The 6,747-nt window shown below is 40.8% G+C and overlaps 1 long non-coding RNA gene across 1 annotated transcript; it reads left to right on the plus strand.

Annotated features, from left to right (window-relative positions):
* Positions 1-1,302: 1,302 nt before the first annotated feature.
* On the plus strand, positions 1,303-4,856 carry LOC104692276. The gene is made up of 3 exons (XR_752337.3): positions 1,303-1,566; positions 3,985-4,058; positions 4,443-4,856. It is a non-coding gene; the product is annotated as an uncharacterized LOC104692276 (long non-coding RNA).
* The last annotated feature ends 1,891 nt before the right edge of the window (positions 4,857-6,747 follow it).

The raw sequence follows: 6,747 nt of genomic DNA on the forward strand, positions 1-6,747 counted from the left end.
GTGCAATCACTTGATGCCTATTTAAAAACCATAAAGCAGCATGGGTGGAATCAAGAGCAAACCCAAAAGCAAGGGCAAGCATCATAACCCATACACACATGAAAGAGCACTGCTCAAGACTAGCTGAATGCACAGGCCAGAGAAGAAGGTTGTCTTGTTTTTGAGCTTGTAAATGGAATGGTTTTATTTCTTTAAAGGCTGGATAAACACAGCTAATAGATCTCTAGATTGGCCTTCTTGCTTTCTCCTCTGAAAATGCTACTGCAACAGAGCTTTGGTAACGGACAGATATTTGCTGGTTTGGAAGTGGTGTTTACTGACTCTTTTGCTTTGCTCTTACTTTGAGCTTCCCTTCCATTTTTTATGTTTCCTGCTGTTCCCTCTCTCTCCTTTGGACTGGAAGCTTGCAAGAGTACCATTATCTCACATGCAACACTTCCAGTGGCCACTAAAAATCAGTCATATGCACAGATGAACACCTGCATAGAAAACACTGGGGTATTTTTGGTTTGCCTTTTTTTTTTTTTTTAATCAAGGAAAGACAGAAATCTTCATACAGTATAAATAACCCCTGCAAAAAAACAAAACAAAACAAAACAAAACAAAACAAAAAAAAACAAAAAAAAAACCAAACAAAAAAAAACCAAACCCAAACCAACAAAACCCCAAAAAGACCTGACCCCCCCCCAAAAAAAAACCCCTCCACCTTAGTACACTATTGATTTGGTGCCTCCAGTTCAGCAAGGAAAGCCAGCAGCCTATGCCCAGTGCTATGCATTCTTTCCTCTGGGTGTTATCTGCTGAAGTTTGCTTCTCTTGGAGAGAGCATTGAATTGCAGATTGTAAGGCAAAGTGGTAAAAGAAAAACACCTTTTTTTTAATTTTTAGTGTTTCAGACCTGGATCCTCGGAGCTTACACAGACAAAGCCGTGATTAATAGGTCTTGGGTTGAGGGAAAAACACACATCTTTCCTCTGTCTATATGTCTGGATAAAGTAAAGCCACAGCATAAAGCCTTTGTAATATGTCCATTGATGCCAGTTCACTTATCAGAGAAGATAGAAAGGGATCTGACCCAGGAGAAATATTTACTTCAGCCATAAATACTCTGTGCCTATAATGAATTCATCATCTGATTTTCTCTATCCCCCGTGCTGAGATCTGGAGAAGCTTCCTTGCTTGCTTTCTTTTTTTGCCTACTGTTTGGCGCAGAGGCTGTTTGAGCAGAGCTGAACTGTAAATGCCATGATCACAAATCTAGTATCTAGCTGGCACCAGGGACAGAAAAAGGTTCTATTTACAGCTCCTCTGGGCAGTGTTAGCCAGTGGACACGCTGCTGCTCTGCCCATCCTTGGGACAACCTTCACAGGAATACAGCTTTTGCTTTGTGATAAGATATGACAAGGCCTTCAGGTTTGTCAGAATGTTCCTCTTGTCCCCTCCCTTCTCCTCTACAATATTCTGGAGTTGCTCAAACCTGTGTCTGAACAAAGGCATTTGAAGCAGCTGTATCTGAATGGAAATTGGACAGGTTTCAAAGAGGAAGACGCATGCTGACCTTCATGGTAAGTACTGTGAAATACTGAAAGCTAGCAAATTCTCTTTGACTCCATAAGCTTTTAAATCACCCTTTTTATTTTTCTTTTTACAATTATTTTTTTCTCTCTCTAACCCCTGTGCAGCTGAGTTAAAACAGAACTCTCTTTCTCCTTAAGTAATGAGGTAGAAAACAGCTTATGTAGTTTATAGAGAAACTCAAAGGAACTTACAGACATTTAAGCAGAAATTTCTGAGTGTCCATTCTGACAAGGAGCAGAAGGGTATTCTGAGTTCTTATTGCCATCAAAACTACTACACAAATCTTAAATAAATACAGTGAGCAACAACTTACAGTGTGAGATGGAAGAGAGAGGTCAATGTGCACATGTGATCACAATATACGTCACTGAAAGTGTACCTCTGTTACCTGCTGAATTTTATTGCCTTAAATAACTCCTCTAAAATATGAAGTGCATGAATTGCATCCACAATGATAGCTGGAACCACAAACAAAAATCTTTAAGCAAAGTGATTATAACTTGACTGCTGTCAGTGTTGTGCCACACAGCTTGTTCCTGGGGCAGTCACATACCAACAGTGAGGAGGAAGTAAACACCCAGTTACTGCAGAGCTCCTCAGAAACCCTAGAACTGCTGACCTGAGCCAGCAATAGATTCCTTTAGCGTGTATTATAGCGCATATGAATACATCAACTTCGAGATTTCCTTTTAAATACGCATTTCTTTAGAAAACCTAATTTAAGAGTACCTTCACTTGTTAATTCTGTGTTGATGGTTGAATAAATGACTACTTCTTGCCAAGATGCCCTTGTAAAAGCAGCTGTTGAAATCAAGTGGTCCTTTCCTGACTGTTTCCAAGATTTAAGTAAACTATGTTTTATCAACAAAGTAGCCTCATTTGAGAGTTTTGGACTGAGCTGCAGCAAACTAAAGACAAAGATCTCAAATGTTCCTAGATGAGATTCAATGGAAGTGGAAAAAGGTAGTGTGGGATGCCCAGATCTCACCCTGTATTAACTCTAAGGTAAATACTGTTTACACAGGCAGTGTGATAATCATACAACCTTGTTAAACACTGGCTAATAATTGTACTTATTCAGAACCTTTCATCTCATCATCGCAGAGCCCTCTGCAAACACAAATTCATTTTTACAACATTGTAGGAGTAGCTAAACAATTACTAAAGATGCCAGATCTCTGGGGTAGAAACCATGGAATCACAGAATCATAGAATGGCTTGGGGTCAAAAGGACATTAAAGATTACCTTGTTCCAGCCCCCTGCCATGGGCAGGGACACCTTCCACTATCCCAGGTTGCTCAGAGCCCCATCCAACCTGGCCTTGGACACTTCCAGGGATGGGGCACCCACAGCTTCTCTGGGGAGCCTGTGCCAGGACCTCACCATCCTCACAGGGAAGAATTTTTTCCTCATAGCCAATCTAAGCCCACTCTCTGTCAGTTTGAAGCCATTCCCTCTTGTCCTGTCACTACATGCCCTTATAGAAAGCCCCTCTTCATCTCTCTTGTAGGCCCTCTTTAGGGCTTCCCTGAAGTTTTCCATACTCCAGGCTGAACAATCTCAATTATATCAACCTTTCCTCATGGCAGAAGTGCTCCATCCCTCTGACCTTCTGGACTCACTCCAGCAGCTCCATGTCCTTCCTGTGCTGAGACCCCAGAGCTGGATGCAGACCTGCAAGTGGGTTCTCACCAGAGCAGAGGGGCAGAATCCCCTCCCTGGACCTCCTGGCCAGGCTGCTTTGGATGCAGCCCAGGAGGTTGGCTTTCTGGGCTGCCAGTGCACATTGCTGGCTCCTGTTGAGCTTCTCAGCAGCTAACACCCCAAAATCCATCTCCCCAGGGCAAGTCTCAATCCATTCTCCTCCTGTTCTGTGTCTGTGTTTGGTACTGCTCCAACCCTCTGCAGGACCTCGCACTTGGCCTTGTTGAACTTCATGAGGTTCACATGGGGCCGCCTCTCAAGCCTGTCCAAGTCCTCTCTCTGTAAAGAGACAGAATTCTCCACATCCTTACCCAGAGTTAAGGGCAGACCCCATAACTCTGCTGTAGACTGTAGGAATCGGCTATACTGGAGTTTTTACGTTAAAGGCAGCAGAGTAAAAATGAAGCTCTAGTTTCCTTGGGCTCTGTTCATAACAACAAAAAATTATTTCTCATAACTAAAGGTCAGGCTCTTAAACCAGTGACACAAAGACATCCTGCACAGCAAACCACAGACCAGAAAAAGGAAAGTCAGTCAGCCATCTTAATCTGATAAACTGGTTTTGGCAACAAATTAAAACAGTTGTTTCATATTTGTGGGCAGTTTTTAATGGCTTGTTCTTGCATTTTAAGGTACTGGCTCAAGATTTCAGGTTTATGACAGGAAATGTATTTAACTGTTTTTCTTTTTGCTCTGAAAGAATAATGATGATGCAGTGACTACAGCAAGAGATAACTTATGTCCTCATTGGAATCAGCGAAGAAATGCCTCAAGGTGAGTATCTAGCATAAAATCTAAATTATGTATCAATTTATGTGCATAACAACATGGAAGTTCCCCAAGTAAACTGGAAGGCTGGCAGATGGCACAGGCTCAACTTCATTAAAAAACAATGTGAAAGACCAGATTCCGAATTAAGATTTCCTGTCTAAAAGCAGTATAGGGGAACAACAAACTTTTCCAAATATCCATATAGCCACAGACTAGCTATTAGTTGAACCACTGTCAATGTCAAAGGACACATCTAGTTTTCGTGTTGTTATGGCCAGTGTTTTAATTAAAGAGGCATGGAAAGTGACCAGTGAAGTATGAGATGTGATGGAAAACAGAACTATTCTCCAACTGATGAGCACGGCTTCCCTTGCTTTCCCTTACCAGGGCAAATTGCAGATACCAAGGACCAGAGGAGGATCAGGGGAGTGAATTTAAGTTCCTTCTGGATCCCTGATGTCAAGATCTCTTTATGCCGGTCTCGTCCCTCACATTTAATAGAAAACCCCACAGTCATCTGGAGACTGACCAGTACAATACCTACTGGTAATATCATGTATTATGATGTCTTCACGAATTTTACTACAGTTTTCAATCCATATATTTCCTCCTAACTTTCTCTTCGACACTTCACTTTAGCCCTTAGCCCTTCTTGCCTTATTTCCCTTTCTTGTATCCCTGCTGAATTCACTTCTCATCTCTCCTGTTGTTTGTTTTCCTAATCAAATAATCTCCTTCCATTTTTTACTGAGCACCACTTACTTAATATTTAAACAAATTAAATAAACCAAATCAAATTAAATGAACCAAATCAAAAAAGTCTGTTGTCCCTATGTAATGTTTATCTGCTTGTTTAATATATTGTTCTGTGGGATACTGAAACTGAAGTGTTCAGCCATGGATTGCCTTAGCCTGTTTATATAGCATCTAGTGAAACAAAATCATGTTTGTAAGTGGCATCTAGGTCTTACCATAATAAAGATAATTAGGTACATTGCTGGTGGTTAATGGTACCAACAGTTTAAATAAGGGGTCTAAGCATATAGATGGAATTAAATCCAAAGAAAAGTAACACACTAACTACTGTATACTATACTAATGTAAAGTATATTCTAAGCACCAACAATCTTAAAAAAATAGAAAAGAAGAAAACCAATAAGCCCTCGATTATTAAAGGATGTTCCTTTCTCGGAAACTTCCCATCCAAAGCAGTCAAAATTATCTCTCTTTTGAACTGAAGTTCCAAGAAGTTTGAATCAATATTACAGCTTTCAGCAGCTAATGAAGACTGGTTACATGTAGACAAAACATTCTGCTGTTATCTCAGTAGGCAGAAAAAAACAAACAGAAAATTTTATAGCTTGAAGTATTTCCTCCATAAAACATTTTTAATACCTTGTGATTCTACTAAGAAAATATGCCAAGTTATTTTGTCTTTTTGGTTTGAAATATATAGATGGCTCTTCTGTCACTTATCAAAACATTAAACTAATTTTTCATTGCACAGACAAGCAGCTGGGTGTATACATGGTTAAGTGCTGCTGAATATCCAGTGTTTTTAGAAAGGTCACCTTAATGGCTAAGATGATACTCCCATTGTGTGTCACCAGCCTTTGAATCAAAGATGACTAGAGCATTCAAAATACAGGTCTGACCATAAAGGTGAACACGAAGGCTTTATACTTAAGCTGTGGATTCTGGCCAGATGAGACATTAATTCTGGATTCTGGAAGAAATGCCCAGTGCAGCTCTCTGGGCCAGGCAGGGCCCATGGGTGATGCAGTACTGAAGGCAGTGCCCAGGCATCCTGCCCTGCAGCACACACCACATCTGGGGTGCATTGCCTCTCTCTCCTCTACTTCCAGGTCACATCAGATCCCAGCCTCAGTCCCCCTTCACAGTGTTTTCCTGGGTGCATGGGTTTATTCCTACAGAAACCAACCGGAATCACCTCACAGAATTTTCTCTCTTGCTGAGGCTAGCATTAAGGTGCTAAAGATTTTGATTATTCAGTGAGGATAAGGGTATTTTATTTTATTCTGCAAATTACGGAATGGAACTCTCTAATACATCTCTTTCCAAGTAAAAGTAACACGAGATGCGATGTTATCTCTTAGAGTCATAGCAAAACAAATAACAAATAAGGTCTGGTGAGCCTTCTGTAAGACAATAATACTATCCCAGTTAACAGCTGATTCAGAAAGAAATAATTTTCAGAGAATCAAGAGGAATCAAAGAAAGAAAGAACATCTCAGATAATTTCCTCTACAGACTTTTGCAATTGCATTTGCTTGCTAAAAGACAATCTTTTTCTCTCTTTCAAGGATTATCTGGTATCTATTATGTCAGCAGAAAAACTTGGAAAAAAAATATCCTAGAACAGAACCTCCTACTCTTTAAGTCCATGCTGTGATAACGGGGAGGTTTTGTCTACATGCTCTAGACAGGGAAGTGACAAACAGGGAAGCTGTATGGCTTGCTTGTTGGCACAGGAAGAATTTGCATGAAGCAGGGAGCTGAACACATGTTTACAAGGCCTAACCCAAATCAGCACAATAGCCTTAGGGGTGACTCTGGGACACCATCTTTTACTTTTTTCCAGGCAAGTAAAGAGCAGGGACACAAGCCCAGCTGAAAGAACTCCAGATGGGTTGATCCTACCTGCAGTAGCCACCTCCTTTTGCCTTCTCCA

Source organism: Corvus cornix, chromosome 1A (genome assembly GCF_000738735.6).
Source record: "Corvus cornix cornix isolate S_Up_H32 chromosome 1A, ASM73873v5, whole genome shotgun sequence".
Classification (NCBI taxonomy): Eukaryota; Metazoa; Chordata; class Aves; order Passeriformes; family Corvidae; genus Corvus; species Corvus cornix.